This window comes from Lathyrus oleraceus, chromosome 4 (genome assembly GCF_024323335.1).
Source record: "Lathyrus oleraceus cultivar Zhongwan6 chromosome 4, CAAS_Psat_ZW6_1.0, whole genome shotgun sequence".
Lineage (NCBI taxonomy): Eukaryota > Viridiplantae > Streptophyta > Magnoliopsida > Fabales > Fabaceae > Lathyrus > Lathyrus oleraceus.
In genome coordinates, this window is record NC_066582.1 from 366,574,949 (window position 1) to 366,595,740 (window position 20,792).

Below are 20,792 nucleotides of genomic sequence, written 5' to 3' on the forward strand. Positions count from 1 at the left end.
TTGGTCATGTTGGGACTTTTTGGGAGTCATGAACTTAGATGATTTGTGAAATGCTTGATGTTTATCCTATGAGCTTGAAATTTTGCACATTGATTCTAGACACTTTGAAGTTAATTGTGGCCTTGGTTTGATACATTTATCATGTGTGGATTCTGTTTTATGCTTGTATGACGTTGATGCATCTAATTGTGCCTTGTTTGAGCTTGTTTTGCCTTGCCTTGCCTTAGTGAATTTAATTGCCATATTTCCACTTATCCAAATGACTTGATTTTTGGTATGATGATCATGTGATGAATGCTGTTTAGCCATGATTTTTCTGGAGATTTATTGAATCATGTTTGAGTTGATGTGGATTGGTTCATTCTGTTTGGTTCTATGAGCGTTGAACTTGCATGCTTTGCACTAAATGCCTTGTGAAATGAAATTGGTTGATGATATGGATATGAGACCACTTGGATATTGTTCTTATTTGATTAAGCTTGATTCATGCCAATTTTCATGTTCTGTTTTGGATTATTTCTCCCACTTTGACCCTAGGCCTTGTCCTAGTGGTTTGTGCTTATGGTTGACTTTTGTTTTCAGGACAAGAAGCATATGGCCTTGAGGAGTGTGATTCATTTGCTCATTTGGATTGATATTTGATTGATGTTGATTAACATTAAGTTGTTTTGTAGGTGGATTAGCTCCTTTGAGTTGAGCTTGTGCTTTGCTTGATGCATTGCTTGTTGTCTGTTTGTACAGTTAACTGTTGACTTTTAGTCTGTCTGTTTGACTTTTTGAGTTGTGCATTGACTGAGTTAGATTGTTTTCAGGTACATTAGTTGCTATAGTTCATTGTGAACTTGCTTTTGCTGTTGCTTGGTTGCTTAACCAATTTGAGGTATAATGTCTCTGACTCCATGTAGTATGGAAGACCTGGCCTGTTATTTGGTCAGACACCTGTCTGAAGTCCTCCTTAAGAGGCAATGCTTGTGATTGTTTATTTTTGTCCCCAAGCAGGAAAAGACCTTTGATAAGGCAATTGGCAGATACAAGAGATGTGCAATCCATCTCCTGCTATTCAGTTGAGTCATCCCTTTGCTCACACAACTGGTGTTGATGCATTGTGGATATTAACCCAAGATCTATGTTGAGTCAGTCATAAGTGTAGAAGGGTTCCCACTTTCTGAACCCACACTTTCATTTGTCTAAAGCTCTCCCAGGCCAGGGATAAGAGCTGTGAGGCACACCCCTCACTTCTCATTTCATCTGCTTCACCCTAACTCTCAATGTTAGGGTTAAGAGCTAACATCACCCGATTCCAGATGGCTTGTGTTTCACAGCCTAACCCTTGTGTGAGCCCACTTTGTTTGTATATAGTGTGTGCTATTTGTGATTGTTTGCTTTGCCTGTGCTGTATAGGATAGCTTGCTCCCTGTGCAAGTTAGATAGCAACCTTAACTTAGGGATGATTTGCATGATAACATCTAGGCTCGAGTCGTAGTCTCCCTAGTTGTGTCTCCTTTTGTATTTGGTTAGGCTAGTCCTTTGTCCCTGCGTAGGGGAACTACGTCGCCCTGATCCTCATACCAGATGAGGTACGTAGGCAGGAGATGAGCTGATCTCTCCGGGCGCCCTTTTGTTTTGTTTGTGTGAGTTGTTTCTCCTTTTCTGGTTGGAATCCGATGTAAGTCCAGCGATTGGCATTCGGTTTCCAGTTTCTTTGTTGGAGTCTGACATAAGTCCAGCGATTGGCAGTTGGTTTCCAGTGTGCGTGTGTTTGGTTCGGAGTCTGATGTAAGCCCAGCGATTGGCATTCGGTTTCCATGTTTGCCTGTTTGTGTGGAGTTTGACGTAAGTCCAGCGATTGGCGGTCGATTTCCTGTGTGATTTTGTTTGGCGTGCGTTAGCCGAGCTACGAGTTCTCTGATTCTTCTTTAGTCCGAGAAGATACGTATGCATAGGATGCGACATCCTAGCGAGCACGTTTCCCCCTGTCCCGAACTACGTCGACTCTGATATTTGTGCCTGACAGACTACGTAGGCCCAGGATGCGATATCCTGCCGAGTCAGTTCCTCTTGTTTTTCTGTGTCTCTTTCAGCCAGTGTTTGATGTTTGTTTGAGCGGTGTTTAGCAACCTTTATCCTTCCTTTTGTGCGTGGATCCCGTCGAGTACGACGGATGCGTAGGGGTGCTAATACCTTCCCTTCGCATAACCAACTCCCGATCCCATTCTCTTTGGTCGCGACACCATGTCTTTTCTAGGTTTACTTCGAGCATTTCCTTTCCCTCTTTTGGGATAAATAACGCACGGTGGCGACTCTGTTGTTTTGTTTTCCCGCCGGTTTTTCGCATAATGCGACAGCTGGCGACTCTGCTGGGGAAAGAGTGAAGTTGACCTCTTTCTGGTCCATCTTCCCTAAGCGAGTCTCTCCTAGCGCTCTCTAGGACAGGGTTTGGTTGCTTTTGCTGTTATTTATTGCATTCATTTATTCATTGTTTGCATTTATTGTTTGCATTTATGTTTGCATTCATTCATATTCATCTGTGCTGGCTGTGCTGTGTTCTCTCTGTTGGGGGTGGGAGTTACTCGAGGTAAAAGGCCCAATACCCAGGCTATGAGTGAAATCTAGGAAACCTAGGAATAGAGTGATTCATGGGAAGCGGGTGGTATGCGCCACTTAGCGGAACATTGATATCACGAGCAGTTCAGACCCTGGTGGGATATTATCGTTACATACTTCGGGTGTGTATATGATGATATTCTACGAAAGGTTGTTTATCCTGCGTTTCTCTCGACCTTACCCTGGCCTAGATGACACCCGTGAGTGGGGAGGGAATGATCATTATTACAGGTACAGTTGGTGACTTGTTGGTGACTTGTGATCCTGTTGGTGACTTGGTGCCTCAGATTGGGTTCAGATGACAGTTTATCAGATGACTTTGGGTTTCAGATGAATTATGGTTCTGAGTTCAAGTCGAAGCTTCGATCCTGTGTTCCGAGATGCACAGCCTGCCAGTCTTGTCTGCATCATCTACATCATAGCATGTTTATTTTCAAAAGAAACGCAATAAAAAAAAAAGAATTAAAAAGAAAGAGAAAAAAACTAATCTCTACATGCATATCATTTCTCAGGTACATTCCAGAGTCTGTTCACTGATAGAGATGGCAACAGTCCCAGAGCCGAAGCGGAAGACTTGTTCCTATAGCTTTCACCGTGAGCCTTTGACGTCTCTGATAGGGTTGAGCAACCTTGTGACCAGTGGTAATCAGAAGGGGTTTGTTGATCAGTATGGGGATATTCTGACACTGTTGAAGATGGTAGTTGATCCAGTGTCGTTGCAGACTCTTCTTCAGTTCTACGACCCAGAGCTTCATTGATTCACCTTTCAGGATTATCAGTTGGCGCCTACTCTTGAGAAGTATTCCATCTTGCTAGGTGTTCCTATCCGGTATCAGGTTCCTTTCTTAGACGTGCCTAAGGATGTTGATTTCAGAGTTGTTGCCAGAGCTCTTCATTTGGGTATCAAGGAAGTCAGTGATAATTGGAGGTCCAGTGGGGATGTCGTGGGTCTGCCTTTGAAGTTTCTGTTGAGGATTGCCAGAGAAGAAGCAGAGAAGGGGAATTGGGAAGCTTTTCATGCCCAGTTAGCTGTTATGATCTATGGGATTGTCTTGTTCCCGAGTATGCCCAACTTTGTGGACTATGCTGCAGTCATTATCTTCATTGGAGGAAACCCGGTTCCTACTCTGTTAGCTGACACTTATTATGCTATTCACATTAGGCATGGTAAGGGTGGAGCTATTAGATGTTGCCTGCCACTTTTGCTCAGATGGTTCATGTCTCTCCTGCCAGTCAGTGGACCTTTTGTGGATGCTCAGAGTACTCATAGGTGGACTCAGAGGGTTATGTCTCTTACTTCATATGATATCAGATGGCAATCTTATCGGATGGATGTGCGTGATGTCATCATGAGTTGTGGAGAATTCCGGAATGTGCCACTTGTAGGGACTAAGGGTTGCATCAATTACAACCCAGTTCTTTCTCTTCGCCAGTTGGGGTTCGTGATGAATAGAAGACCACTTGATGCTGAGATAGCTGAGAGTGTATACTTTGAGAAGCGAAGCGACCCTGTTAGATTGGAGCAGATTGGAAGAGCTTGGAAGTCTATTGGTGTTAAAGATGGAGCTGTCTTAGGGAAGAAGTTTGCCATTGCTATGCCTGACTACACTGATTGGGTTAAGAAGAGAGTGGAAACTTTGCTGTTGCCCTATGATAGGATGAATCCGTTGCAAGTTCAACCACCTTTGATCCTTGCTGAGAGTGTACCCGCTGAGCAGTACAAGCAAGCCCTGATGGAGAATCGCAGATTGAAGGAGAAAGAGCAATATGCCCAGATGGAGTTGTATCAAGCCAAAGCTGATAGATTGAACCTGACTCATCAACTCAGAGACATCCAGGGGATAGATGTTGGTGGAGTGAGGAACAAGAAGAGATCTTATGAAGAGATGGAGAATTTGCTGAATGCAGAGCACCAAGAGTGTTTGAGATTGCAGAGGGCTGAGGCCAGTTATCAGAAGAAGATCAGAGACTTGGAGAAGCAACTCAGAGACAGAGATATCCAGTTGAAGAAGGAAGTCGACTTGAGACATGCATCAGAGAACCAACTTGGAGCAGAAGTTGTAGAGCTTAGAAGACAGTTGAAGGAGAAGCTCACTCCCTTGCCAGAATGTTTGGAGTGTGACCTATTGATAGACCAGTGTCACTACTTGAAGACGCTCATTCCTGGAAGTCGTTTGTCTTAGCTTGTATTCCTGATGTTTATGTCGAGAATCACCCCCAGGCCTGTTGGGTGGGATTCATTGTGGTACTTTGTTGGATCTTTGCATCTTTGTTGTATGATCCATGTTGCTCATATATAGATAAGGTTGTTGGTATTACTATGTACTCGTTGCTCTTTTGTATGTTGTCTCCGTGCTCCTGTGTTATTCTCATTGCAGGTTGCCATCTTTTGAAGATGAATCAGGCTCTTTGAATGCCTGAGAAATGAACATATCATGCGCATCATATGCATTAGCATCATACTCATATCATTTTGCATAACAGGTGTTCTTGCTCGCGACTTCTCACTCTGATTCCTGTGTCAGGCAGGATAGCTGATCGAAGACCGCACCGGTATTCAACCAGACTCAATCAACAGAGAAGTATGGATCAGGTTCAGACGGAGTTGGCTGAGATGAGGGCGAACATGGCCCAATTTATGACGATGATGCAAGGGGTTGCACAAGGTCAAGAAGAACTTCGAGCCCTGGTCCAGAGACAGGAAACCGTGATTCCGCCGTCCAACCGGGCGTCACCAGTGGGTGTACCCGTTCATGACCAAGTTGCTGCTAACATTCCCGTCAACAACTATGCCGTGGGTGATGAGTTAAGGGGGATCAGAATCAGCGGACAGCCTCTTGCTGCAGAGACTGTCAATGCCAGAGCTACCTGGGCTCCTGTTCGTCATCCTGCTCCGATTGTTGATAGACAAGAGGATATGTTCACGCTGTTGAGTGAAGATGATGAAGTTGTTGGGAGAGTTGAGGAGAGGGACCGTAAAATTGACGCCCTAGCTGAGAAAATCCGTGCCATGGAGTGTCAGAACTCTTTGGGATTCGATGTAACTGATATGGGATTGGTAGAAGGGTTGAGGATTCCCTACAAATTCAAGGCGCCGTCCTTTGACAAATATAATGGCACTTCCTGTCCTCGGACTCATGTGCAGGCTTACTACAGAAAGATCTCTGCTTATACTGATGATGAGAAGATGTGGATGTACTTTTTCCAAGACAGTTTGTCCGGAGCGTCTTTGGACTGGTACATGGATCTGAAGAAAGAATCAGTCAGAAGCTGGAAAGATCTGGGTGAAGCCTTTCTGAGGCAGTACAAGCACAACATGGATATGGCGCCGAGCCGAACTCAGCTGCAGAGCTTGTGTCAGAAGTCTGGTGAGAGCTTCAAAGAGTATGCCCAGAGGTGGCGTGAGCTAGCCGCAAGAGTGCAACCTCCGATGTTGGAGAGGGAGCTGACTGACATGTTCATCGGGACCTTGCAGGGTGTGTTCATGGACCGCATGGGGAGTTGCCCGTTCAGTAGCTTTTCTGATGTTGTTGTCTGTGGGGAGAGGACTGAGAGTCTTATCAAAGCAGGAAAGATACAAGATCATGGCTCTTCAAGTTCTTCGAATTCTAAGAAGCCATCCTCTGGGGCACCCAGAAGGGGAGAAAGTGAAACAAATGATGTGCACCGTCGGAGGAGTGTGAACAGAGGACAGTATCGTCAGGCTGCTGTTGTGACTATTCCAGCAACTCAACCCCAACAGCAGAGAAGGCCAACTCATCAATATCAGCATCAACAACATCATCCTCAGCAGCAGGCTTACCAGCCTCACGATGGTATTCAAGCTAGTACGAGTAATGAGAGGAAGAAGATCATTTTTGATCCGATCCCTATGTCATACACAGAGTTGTATCCCTCTTTGATAGAGCGGGACTTGATTACTCCCAGAGACCCGCCGGCTGTACCCGTCAACCCTCGGTGGTGGTATAGGCCTGATCAGCATTGTGTGTATCATTCGGGTACTCCTGGTCATGATGTGGAAAGCTGCTTTCAGTTGAAGAATAAGGTGCAGGACCTTATCAGATCAGGGATTCTGAGCTTTGAGGACTTAGGTCCCAATGTTAATCGAGCTTGAAGATAACAAGTCCCGGGCTGGCGTTGACTTGTCTCCCGAGGTCCTCAACGAAAAGGGTTGTTCAAAAGCAGAAGCTGCTGATGCAAAAGATTCTGACATTTGTCATCCCTGGTGGGATCTGTCGCAATTGGGTCACTGTGGGCGTTCCTACAGTTGTTCATAAGTTAGAGTAATAATCACTTTGTTTAAAAAACCCTTCTCCCATGCCAAAAGGAGAAGTGATGACTTTGTTGGCAACATTTTGTGCAATGATATTTTCATTCAAATAAAAGCATGTAAAACATTTGTTTTTCCATTTGTTTTCCCTTTTCGTTTTTTGCATGAAATTGGTGATCACAAAAAACCCTAAAAAACAAGAATAAAAGCAATCTTTTCATCTGCATAATGGTTGCCTTGTTTGTTTTTCAAAAAGCTTTTCATATCAAAATCATTATGCATGTTGATTCTTAAACCCGTTGAATATAATGATCCGACGTCATCTCCCAATTTTGAATTCCCTGTATTCGAAGCGGAAGAAGATGATGTTGAAGGGATTCCTGACGAGATTTCCCGACTTCTTGAGCAAGAAAAGAAGGTCACTCAGCTGTATCTCGAGAATCAGCAGAACAACCAACTGGGGCATTACAAAAAAAAAGAAAGAAAAAAGAAAGAGGAGGGTGCAAAATCAAAAGAAATCAAAAGAAATCCAAATCAAAAGAAAGAAAAAGAAAGAAAGAAACAAAAGAAAAATAGCACCCTCAAAGTCCCAAGTTGACTGATGCTGAACGGATTCAGAGTCCCTACGACCAAGCGAATCCGATCAAAAAGAAGAGATTAACTGCCATGTGGCATGGTCAGTTATATCAGCGGAGAGTGAAGAAAGCATTCGATAAGAAGGTCAAGCCTCGTGTGTTCCGAGAAGGTGACCTTGTGCTCAAGAAAGTCTTATCTTTCGCGCCCGATTCCAGGGGAAAGTGAACCCCAAGCTATGAATGTCCATATGTTGTCAAGAGAGCCTTTTCAGACGGTGCTTTGACACTTACAACAATGGATGGAGATGTTCACTCATCTTGTGAATTCAGATGCAGTCAAGAAATACTTCGCCTAAAACAAAAAAAAAGCAGAATATCTCACTAAGTCGAACACCCCAAAGGGCGACTTAGGCAAAAAGGAGCGTCTCGGTGGATTGAAAACCCGAAAGGGCGATCCAGGCAAAAGTTAGAGACATTGAAAAAAGAATCTGCATCCCGCTAGATTGAGCACCTCACACTGGGGCAATCTAGGCAAAAATTAGGGATTTGGCAAGTAACTGCATCATGACAAGACTGTGTTCTACATCTGTCATCCGCCAGGAATTCTCGATTCGTCGTCGACTGAAGCTCCGGATACATCGAAATTCAGAATGGTAGAGAAAAGGTCATTATGTTCAATGTAGCCCTCTTCCAATATATATCACCGGTTTCAAACTTGTACAGATCTATGGAGTTCTGCCATTTGCAGACTACCATTCCATCACATCAATTTGAGCTTTTATCCAATTATTTGCACTCTTATTTGTTTCAACTCAACAAATGTTTTGCATGTTTTAATTGATGAAGTATCATTGTTTTCAAAATAAACAAATTTTTCACAAATTGTTCTTAAACAAAGTGAACATTCACAATGATGGAAGGGGACTTAGGAGATCCACAGTGCTCTCCCAAGGGTGGTATGATTACCAACAGGTAAGACATTTGTTCGTATCTCGAGCATAATTGTATCTTTTTCCTGTAGCTCCTATGGTTTCTCCTCAGCAAGGTTGCTCAGTGCAGTGTTGGTAGAAGTTGTTCATCTTCATGTCCCCGACAGTGCAACATTCTTCCTCCAAGTCTCTATTAGCCTCTATGGTGGTGCATCCCCAGTAGAGTGCTGTTTGAGCCCTATCGTGGGGCATCCCCAACAAGTTTGCTGTTGGAACACTTTTGTGGGCCAGTTCCCAAGCATAGTGTTTATTGAAGACTTCAACTTTCGTCTCTCCAGCAGAGCAGTCTTCTCTCCTCCCCGACATGGGTGTTTTCTTTGGAAGATTCGGTACTTGGTGGATTGATATCCCAGTAATCCGGCATTCCCTCGGATAGATTCCTCAGCGGAAGTTGTTGGCATGATGAGCTTTATCAATGCCTATCTATCCTCATCAGAGATTTGGTTGCTTCTTGGTATCTCTGATCTGCAACATGAGTTATTGTTGTGGCGTGTCTGCCTGTATATTGAACTCTTCTCTCCGGTTGTGATTGACGATCCCTCCGGAAGCTTCTGGTGGCCTTCCTCCCCTGCAGGAAGATGTTGTTCCCGGATATCCCAGTTTCCAGCAGATCGCGTTTGCTCTCTGGTGATTTTGGCCTTCCCTATGGAAGAAGAGTGGCACCGGATGGTGGATTTCTGGACCTATGTGTGTTGAGCATGTCTATTTGTCAGCATTCATCATACATTCATCATGCATAATGCATACATGCATAATCATAACATTCAGGTACTCATGGGGCATCTGTTGCCGTGTATCTGTTGATGGTTGTCTCCTGCTAATTGGTGACACAGATCTCCCCAGTGGTTTCTCCCCTAGCAGATGTGGGTGTGTCTGATCTCTCCATATAGAGTTGACCCCTTAAGCAGAAAGTGTCTGTCATTTCCTTCTGCGCTCCCCACTGAGTTATATCCTCGTGGATGACGGTTACTTCTGTTCCCTCCCACACATAATGGGATGGGTTTTCCCTATTGAGTTCTTTCCTCATTAGGATGAGTCTTGATTCAGTATGCCTTTTTGGATCGACCCTAAACTGGCTTCCTTGTGGCTGTCTCGTGTGCTTCCCTGTGGTATAAATGAATAGTTGCTTACTAACCGACACTCATTCATCTTATCCTCAGTGGAGTTTGTTGGCTTCTACCTACGAACCGATAGTTGTAAGTCCTATCTTTGTGGTCTTCTACCTACTAACCGGTAGATGTGAATCCTCAGTTCTCCCTTTTGTGGAGTCAACCCTTGTGCTCATCCTAGTGATGACGGTTGCTGTTCTGTGGTTTTCTACCTACTAACCGGTAGATGTAATCCCCTCTTTGTGGTTATCATTATCCAGTTGGTATTGATATACCTTTCACCTTTTGGATATTTGCTCCGAGTCAGCAACTTTATCCCCAGCGGGTCCTTTTTCATTCACCATTTGCCGGTAATGTTTGTGGTTTCCCTTTTGATTGGTCATCTTTGCATACCTAGTCCTGGTATCCCGATGCCTTTCTTGTCGGTTGATTTATCCATTTAACAACCTACAAACCGGTTATGGATAATCTGCCATGCGAGTGTATTATCTACGTTTTGACGGCTATAGATAATATATCTCATACGCTCTTTGGTCGAAGTTTTGTCCTTCCCAATCGAGTAAGATTCGTATTCCTTGTGGAATCGGATGTCCATCCTTTAACAAGTTTGCTTTCGCTCTCTTCAGGATGATGTCGGTTGATTTATCCATTTAACAACCTACAAACCGGTTATGGATAATCTTCCATGCGAGTATATTATCTACGTTTTGACGGCTATAGATGATATATCTCATGCGCTCCTTGGTCGAAGTTTTGTCCTTCCCAACTGAGTAAGATTCATATTCCTTGTGGAGTCGAATGTCCATCCTCTAACAAGATCTCTTTTCTAGCCCTCTTCAGGATGATGAGTGTTTTGGAACACAAACCAATTCACGCTTTGGTCGGCCACCTGTTTCATGCCTACAACCCGGTATTCTTGGTGTTCCTTCCTGTCTGCTCCCTGTCGTGACCTTGATCCCCAGTGATCTACCTCTCCGTTGGTTTCGATAAACGTCGAGTTTTTCCTAGTTCTCCGTTGACATCTAGATGTATTTTTCCCCAGTCATCTGTTGATGTCTGTTACCTCTCCGTTGGTTTCGATAAACGCTGAGTTTTTCCTAGTTGTCAGTTGGCATCTAGATGTATCTTCCGCAGTCATCCATTGATGTCTGGTTACCTCTCCGTTGGTTTCGATAAACGTCGAGTTTTTCCTAGTCGTCCGTTGACGTCTAGTTGTGATTTCTTTCCCCATTCATCGTCTTTCGATGTCTGGAGGTGGTTGTACCTTTGAGAAAATAATCAAAAATACCCAGTAATAAATATCAGATCCCAGTGGACGTTGCCGTTGGTGGATCCCCGCATTGTGCAAATTTCTACAGTTCTTCGGTATTCAATCCCTGTTTACCCTGAAAGTCTGACAACCGTTGCTCTCATCCGTTCGGGTTCCCAGTTGATTGAATAGGGGCAGCTGTAGCACCTCAAATTTGCACCTCCCATTTTGTACATACATTTTCATGTTTAAGTCATTAACATTAGCATTGTCCACTGCATAGCATTGCATTGTCCATTGCCCAAGTGAAAGTCATCAGTCAAGACTGGTCAGGAGATCCAGTTGTGCAAGCAAGCAAGTGCATTTCCTATTGAAGCAAAGCCCTAGGGTTGGTTCATTGAGTTCACATGACCTAGGGATCATTTTGAAGTGGTTTGGCCAAAGATTGGATGCTCATAAGTCATTAGTCATTGCACAATTCATCTGAAACCCTAGAAAGTCAACTATGGTCAACTGTACATTCAACCATGGATTTGAAGGTGGGAGATGGTTAGAGAGGCCTCATTCATGTCCATACAAGTCTCATTTGACATTTCAAACATCAGCAATGAAGAATTTGAGGTAAGATGAAAAGTTTCCAAAAATAGTAAGTGACCTGTAATTTGAAATTGCCAAAAATGGAAAGGTTTTCTCCTCAAGTTTACATCATCAAGCAAGCTTCAAATGAAATTTTATCCAACATGAAAGTTGAAGATCTTGCTCTCACCTTTCCAAAAAGTCCAAGAACATGAATTTCTCATGTGTGGTTGGAAAAGTATGGATAAATCTTTGCCAAGTCAATTTGAAGTTCAAAAGGGGATAACTTTCACACCACAAGGCCAAATGGAGTGGGATTTTTTGTAACATTCCTATTTTGACATGAGCCATCCAAAACATACATCAGAAACCATGCATCTCCGTCATAAAATTTTGGCATTTTTATTTGATTTTCATTTGAAATTTGGAAGGAAAAAGTCCAATTCAAAAATTAAGCATTTTCCACACATGGTATCATTGGCATCTGGCTCCAAATGGATTTTTGAGGTGAATTAAGCACAAACTCGTGTACTGTAGCAATCATTCCATGCACATAAGGTGAATTGACCAAATTTGCATAACACTTGCATTTCACTTAATTCCAATTGCATTGCTTAATCTTAATTAGCAAACATGATTAACAGACCATATATATTGCAAATCATAACAGAAATTGGGGTTAACACATCAAAATCTCAGATCTAGATCCATTTTTGCATTTTTTTCACAAACTTTTTCTCTCAAGTTTTCATCCAAATTCTGCACAAACCTTGCATTGTTCTTCATTGATTCACCATCCACAAGTGTAATTGGACCTTTTGGAAGCAAGAATTCATCATTTTCGAGCTGCTCTTGGAACTGTTGAAGGTTGCATCATTAATGGCAAGTGAGGATTCCAGCAAAATCGTGCAAGATTAACATTAAATCCTTCTTCCATTCACTTATCCAAGAGCTGAAGAACATCTGTTTGGACCTTGCAAGGCCTGAAAGTCACGATTCCACTTCTGCATTCCAATTAAGGTCAGAAATCAATCCTCATAATTCCTGAAATTAGGACATGCATTTTGTAGATCTTTGAATGTAGAGTAATCTGAGCTTTGTGGCATTGAATTTCATCAAGAAATGAATGAGTTAGGTCGAATTTAAGTTTGATACATGAACTTTCTTTTGCTCGATCCAGACATGTTAGTGAGAATTAGGATAAAGTGATTATATCATGTTAATGTACGTTGGAAGACGAGTGTAATGGTATGCTGTTTGTTGATTTCTGGAACAAATGTTCATAGCCTGGAGATTTGGTGATGAACACGATGAAGGTCTAGGGTTTTTGAGTCCAGAAACACATTTGATATCTTAAGCGCGTGTTTGCATGATTGTTGGTGTTTATGGCCATGCATTGGTACACCTGGCAATGACTTGGCTGATTCATTGGTTAATAGCGCTCGCCGTGTCCACGTAGGTTTAATGAAACACATAGTTTCATTGCAGCGCGCCTTGGTTTGAATTCCAACATGGTTCGAGTCTTGGCTGTAGCATGTTCAAATATTGCTTTGGCATTTTTAAGTTCATTATTCATTCATGTTCATGTATGCTTGTTTATGTGATTTTTATTTTTCTCTCCACTTCCAAAATTCATATCTCCATGATTAATGATCCAATTGAGATGAGGTTTTTTGCATGATGTCCCTCAAGATATCTACTATTTTTTGATGATTTTTCCAGAAATTGTGCACGCATGGATTTTAATTTTACTTAGGGAATGTGTATACATGTGTTTTCTTGACATGCCTTGCCATTTTGATTGTGAAATGATGAGATTTGATCCAACACTCTTGAAATTTTGCATGCTTAAAATAGACATCCTAATGGTCATTTTGGTCCAGAGTTTGCATTTTTCCTATTCCTGGTTGATGAGATATGATCTGTTGAATGTAGATGTGACAATGTGTGTCACACCATTGCTTGCTTGACTTGAGGAATTTATTTCCCATGCCAATTCAATGCCAATTAATCTGATTTGTTTGCATGATGCTACTTCTGGATGTTAGGATTGATCATGAATTTTTGTAGAATTTTTGGATGCATTTCCAATTTGTTTGAGATTTTCTTTGCTGATTGGTCATGTTGGGACTTTTTGGGAGTCATGAACTTAGATGATTTGTGAAATGCTTGATGTTTATCCTATGAGCTTGAAATTTTGCACATTGATTCTAGACACTCTGAAGTTAATTGTGGCCTTGGTTTGATACATCTATCATGTGTGGATTCTGTTTTATGCTTGTATGAAGTTGATGCATCTAATTGTGCCTTGTTTTAGCTTGTTTTGCCTTGCCTTGCCTTAGTGAATTTAATTGTCATACTTCCACTTATCCAAATGACTTTATTTTTGGTATGATGATCATGTGATGAATGCTGTTTAGCCATGATTTTTCTGGAGATTTATTGAATCATGTTTGAGTTGTTGTGGATTGGTTCATTCTGTTTGGTTCTATGAGCTTTGAACTTGCATGCTTTGCACTAAATGCCTTGTGAAATGAAATTGGTTGATGATATGGATATGAGACCACTTGGATATTGTTATTATTTGATTAAGCTTGATTCATGCCAATTTTCATGTTCTGTTTTGGATTATTTCTCCCACTTTGACCCTAGGCCTTGTCCTAGTGGTTTGTGCTTATGGTTGACTTTTGTTTTCAGGACAAGAAGCATATGGCCTTGAGGAGTGTGATTCATTTGCTCATTTGGATTGATATTTGATTGATGTTGATTAACATTAAGTTGTTTTGTAGGTGGATTAGCTCCTTTGAGTTGAGCTTGTGCTTTGCTTGATGCATTGCTTGTTGTCTGTTTGTACAGTTAACTGTTGACTTTTAGTCTGTCTGTTTGACTTTTTGAGTTGTGCATTGACTGAGTTAGATTGTTTTCAGGTACATTAGTTGCTATAGTTCATTGTGAACTTGCTTTTGCTGTTGCTTGGTTGCTTAACCAATTTGAGGTATAATGTCTCTGACTCCATGTAGTCTGGAAGACCTGGCCTGTTATTTGGTCAGACACCTGTCTGAAGTCCTCCTTAAGAGGCAATGCTTGTGATTGTTTATTTTTGTCCCCAAGTAGGAAAAGACCTTTGATAAGGCAATTGGCAGATACAAGAGATGTGCAATCCATCTCCTGCTATTCAGTTGAGTCATCCCTTTGCTCACACAACTGGTGTTGAGGCATTGTGGATATTAACCCAAGATCTATGTTGAGTCAGTCATAAGTGTAGAAGGGTTCCCACTTTCTGAACCCACACTTTCATTTGTCTAAAGCTCTCCCAGGCCAGGGATAAGAGCTGTGAGGCACACCCCTCACTTCCCATTTCATCTGCTTCACCCTAACTCTCAATGTTAGGGTTAAGAGCTAACATCACCCGATTCCAGATGGCTTGTGTTTCACAGCCTAACCCTTGTGTGAGCCCACTTTGTTTGTATATAGTGTGTGCTATTTGTGATTGTTTGCTTTGCCTGTGCTGTATAGGATAGCTTGCTCCCTGTGCAAGTTAGATAGCAACCTTAACTTAGGGATGATTTGCATGATAACATCTAGGCTCGAGTCGTAGTTGTAAAACCCTTCTAAAATACCCCAAATATTTAATTAAAACAACATATATAAATCAGAGTAATTATGCAGTTAAGGGTGTCACACAAATAATTTCACACCATTCATCAAAGTAGCTTGTCATGCTCATTTATTTATCAAATAAAACATTCGCATAATACGCAGCGGATAGAGATCAAATCGATCATTCAAAACATGTAACACAATACATGTAAACTGGTTCACCACCAACGATAAAACATTTAAAACATCCCATCCCGATGTTACATCTATCAGAGCATGACCCACTAAGGAACTACACTAGACTCCAAGCACTAGCTCCTACTCAATCACTGCTCGTTACCTGAAAAATAGTTGTAAGGGTGAGTTCCTCAATCGATATAATAAGCATTATAAAATATCATGTAATGCTAAGTAAATAACACATTAATCACCCTAATTATATCACACATTCGGTAACGGCATATCAACTCGTCGTCACAATCATACTCAACACAACATCAAAACACACGTATACTATTGGAACACATCCATTCATATTATACGCAACACATACATTATGCAATGAGACTCCATGCATGCGGTACCGACTATTCGTGAACATATAGTTCAACTTCACCGACCAAATCCAGGTACGGCTACCAAGCTCACTAGTCTCACTCATTTGAGACCTAGTGACTCACATCACTAATTCCTCACCATGGGAATTAGCTACCACCCCAAGGGCCATGATATGCACGCTAATTCACCTAGCAGGCAAACATCAACAACAGTCCAAAATGACTAACATCACTAATTCCTCACCATGGGAATTAGCTACCACCATAAAGGCCACAATATGCATGCTAATTCACCTAGCAATGCAACATCATCAACAATAATCCACAATGGACATATGCTCACACTCTAAGCCATAAAATAGTCCATTCACAAACACATGCATAATATATACACTCATAGCATTATGCATACCATCATACATCATCAACACATTCATCAAAACATCATATCGTGTCAAATAATTAATCACAGTATTAGCACGCTCTACTAATACCTATACTGCTCAAAACAGCGGGAATAATCCCTACTATATCACACACCGATATAGGGCAACCATCACATATACACATAACATTTAAAATATCCATTTTTCCACTTTTTGACAGTGTTAACCGGTTAACGCCCTGGGTTAACCGGTTAACGCAACACAGAACACACTTTCTGGCAAAACGCAACAGTGTTAACCGGTTAACGCCCTGGGTTAACCGGTTAACGCCCTGGGTTAACCGGTTAACGCAGACAAAACAACAGTTTTTCACAATTTATAACAGTGTTAACCGGTTAACACCCTGGGTTAACCGGTTAACGCAAGACAGAAAGCTGTTCCTGCGCTAACACAAAGCAGGATGCAGAATTCTCCGCATTTTCCGCCGTTGGAGGACTTCCGGACCTCCGATTCCAATTCCGTAAAAAGCTACACGTCCAGCAATTTACGAAACACACCATTATCGATTCAGTTACAGTTTTCACACAACTTATTCATCACAATTTCTCAGCATTCCAAATCCCAATTAGGGTCAATTCAACGGTTTATCACTACCCATTACATGCTAACCCATAATACCCATTAAACGATGATAAACCCCCCTTACCTGATTAATCCGGCAAATCTTTGAGCTCCAAGTTTTTCTCTTCTCCAACCTTTGCCCTTGCTCTTCCTCTTTGCCCTTTCTCCACTTTCCACTTTTCAGCCGCTTCTCTGTTTCACGTAAAACTCTTTTTACCAAATGGGATTCTTTTTCCTTATTTCACACTTATATATTTTCCAATAATTATTATTCCAAAATAATAATAATAATAATCCAATAATTCCAATTATTTAATTAAATTAATAAATATAATATTAATGTAAATCAAATAATTATCTTATTTTTTTATTGGGGTGTTACAGTAGTCTCCCTAGTTGTGTCTCCCTTTGTATCTGGTTAGGCTAGTCCTTTGTCCTTGCGTAGGGGAACTACGTCGCCCTGATCCTCATACCAGATGAGGTACGTAGGCAGGAGATGAGCTGATCTCTTTGGGCGCCCTTTTGTTTTGTTTGTGTGAGTTGTTTCTCCTTTTCTGGTTGGAATCCGATGTAAGTCCAGCGATTGGCATTCGGTTTCCAGTTTCTTTGTTGGAGTCTGACATAAGTCCAACGATTGGCAGTTGGTTTCCAGTGTGCGTGTGTTTGGTTCGGAGTCTGATGAAGCCCAGCGATTGGCATTCGGTTTCCATGTTTGCCTGTTTGTGTGGAGTTTGACGTAAGTCCAGCGATTGGCGGTCGATTTCCTGTGTGGTTTTGTTTGGCGTGCGTTAGCCGAGCTACGAGTGCTCTGATTCTTCTTTAGTCCGAGAAGATACGTATGCATAGGATGCGACATCCTAACGAGCACGTTTCCCCCTGTCCCGAACTAGTCGACTCTGATCTCTGTTGGGGATTATTCCTAAGCAAGTCCACCCTAGTTTGGTTATCTTTTTGTTTGTGTGTTAGCTTTGCTTTTTTCTTCTTCTTTGGTTGTTTGTTTCCTTTATTTTTTGTTTTATCAAATTTCTGTATCTATCTATATATTTATGTGTGGGTATTGGGAATTGGTTACTTGAGGGAAGCTCTCTTCTAGAGCTTTAAAAAAAGAGAATTAACATAAGTTAGGACGTGGTTGTATAGTGTTAATCTCCAAGGAGCACACCTTGTATGGCTAACACGAAGACCCCACTTGGAGTAGATAGTTTTTGTCATGTTTGTCATAAAATGATTTGCTCGTTGCATGGTAGAACTTTAATTAAGATCGATGACTATAAGGATCGTTTAGAACCCGTTCCATCTATGGTGGTTGTGTAGTATTGATCCCCAAGGAGCAAAATCAATGCATAGACCCCGCCTAGATTAGATATTTTTCATGAAGTTGTTATAAAATGGTTCGCCCGTTGCATGGAAAAATTTTGATTAAGGTTTGTGACTACAGTAACCCTTTTTATCCAAATTATTAGAGCTATCCTAATGAGTGGGTTTCATAGGTAAACAAAACTTAGAACTACCCCGATATATGGGCCCCACATGATTAGGTTGTTCTGTAGTTACCAATGTTACCTCACACTATTACTTGCACATGATATTCCATTGCATCCATACGTGGCATGGCATTTCATTTTACACATCAAAACAAAATTACAAATTCACATATCATTTTCATCCAATATGCATCATGCATGTCATTTACCAAACAAAAACTCATCCTACCTTTTGTTCATAACCAGCTAGCTGATTACTCGACACTTGCTCAAAACTTGAAGCATGTCCCAAAAAGCTATGGACGAACTCCATCAACGTCAATATTTGTTAAGAGAGCAGGTCAATCGGTTGAAAAGTCAGATGAGCCTGGTCATTGATATCCTGCAAGTTTTATTAGGGAAATAAGGCAACCCTGCACCGTCTGTTACACTAACGTTGGTTAATGACAAGATTAATAACAAAACATTGGGAGTTATAGAGACTTCCAAAGATGGTGCAAGAATTGATTAATGACAATATTTTGACTCTTAAGAAGAACGGTCCAAACATAAACATATTTATAACAAGGTCTGATAATGACGATGTTAGGGTATACCCAAAGACCTTTGAGGACTCTACCTACCAGATGGATGTCGAAACTCTGAAGACCATCATTTGTGACATTGGGACAGTCTTTGGGTTGGCTCAGAATGATCAATAGATCACCACAAGAAAACTCAAGTAAGAATTAGGGTCTTCAAGCAGAAAAGAGATTCTAGAGTCTAGCAAGGGGCGGCCACCCACATCACTAGTTCAGTCTCATCAGTCAGCGCCTTCTAAGCATCCAAATCAGCAGCCTCTGCTTGTTGCTCCTCCAATTCAAAATCGGAATTACAATCATAATCAGACAGGTCCCTGAAGACCATCTCAGTTTGATCCAATTTGGATGGTGTACACTAAATTTCTTCCTCAATTGGATGGAGTACCATGATGGATTGTCAGGGCATACCACTGAGAACTGCAAGGCCTTCAAGTATAGGGTACAAGAATTGATCGATCAAAAGATATTGTCATTTGCATATTCTACGAATGTGGTGAACAACTCCATACCATGGAGCTACAACATCACCACTCACGAAAGTGAAAGCACATAATAAATAGGGAATGGATCCAAAGAGGTTGCGCCTCGTGAAGAATCTGAGATAGAAGCCTCAGAGGATTGTCACATCAATTTTAAAGAGCATGATGACCTTAACCTATGGGTTGAGAAAGGTCGGTAGTTGATGAATAAAGCAAGGAAACTCATCCTCAATGCTAACAAACATTTTTTTGTTTCATTCTATTTTGTAATTTCCTTTGCATGTTGAATGTTTATTTGGTTTTAAGTATTGTTATTTTCTTTTAATGATAATATTAATGAAGTGATCATATATTTTTTGAATCAATCATGTTGTATAAACTCATTTTTCATATATATCAAAAACAAACAAAAACTATTCCTCCCCTTCACATTTCTTTATCAAACTATTATTTTAGCAAAGATCGGAGGGAGAATGATGAAAAATGAAATATCCAGAATTGTTGACAAGTATGCTTTCGAATAGAACTTAGCCGATAATGTAAGGCATTATTTCACTTCCCAAACACCAGATATATAAGGTGTTAGAAGATTATCTTAGATCTAGAGGGGGGGGGGGTGAATAGATCCCAAGCTAAAAATTTATTTTAAAATTCAATTTAGAAAAATTTATGGCGTAGAAGCAAGTTTCAAATATTTCCCGAATCAAAAATCGTCTAACCGGATCTATTGAATTTTTGATTCGGTAAATAGGCCGGATCTATTCAAATTTAAGAACCTACTATTGAATAGGCCAGATATGCATAAAAATGTCAATGGTATGATAATAATCCACAAGTTTATTAACAACACTATAAATAACAAATTGAATACTCTACTATAGTAAAGGTTTATCTCCAATGATAACAACACACAAAAAACTAGTTGAAACAATTTGTCAAACACTTTACATGCAATCAAAAAAGTTTAGATGTTTGTATAGTTTTTGTAGTTCTTAGAAATCCAATAACTACCAAATGGTATGTGATTACTACAACACCGCAAATTTCATAAATGATTCAAAAATTATTACACTAACAATGTTGATTAAGAGATCAAAGTAATCAACAATTTGCGAATCGAAAAATAAAAGATATATATATATATACACACACACACACAGAGAGAGAGAGAGAGAGAGAGAGAGAGAGAGAGAGAGAGAGAGAGAACACAAGGATTTGTTTAGTCAGTTCCCCAATCGATCTCGCTATGGGTACGTCTGCCCTCAATTGTATCCGAATTGAGATATTATTATAATAAATCTTACTTTGCAAATATATGTATACAAGAGATGAGAAATAAAATCCCACAAACCCTAAGTTTGTTCTTGACTCTAGCACCTACAAAAACCATTATCAATCTTGATCAAGTAACTAACTGTAGCGGTAAATTCATGATCATCAAGCTATGGATAAGCTAGACATCAAATAACAAGAGTCGTCACCGCGCTTTTATTGTTTCCAAGGGAAAAGGGAAAAAGTACGAACAAAACCCAAAAGTAAGAAGTTTTGAAATCAAAACTAATAAAATGTAAGACATTACAGGTAAGGGGGTTGGTTACACAAAGGGAAGGTGTTTGCACCCAAAGAGTCTTAGGTACTCCTAAGGAGCCCTTTTTTGTGTGCATATGTATTTTGTAGAAAATGATGTTTACAAATCAATAGAATGGAGAGAT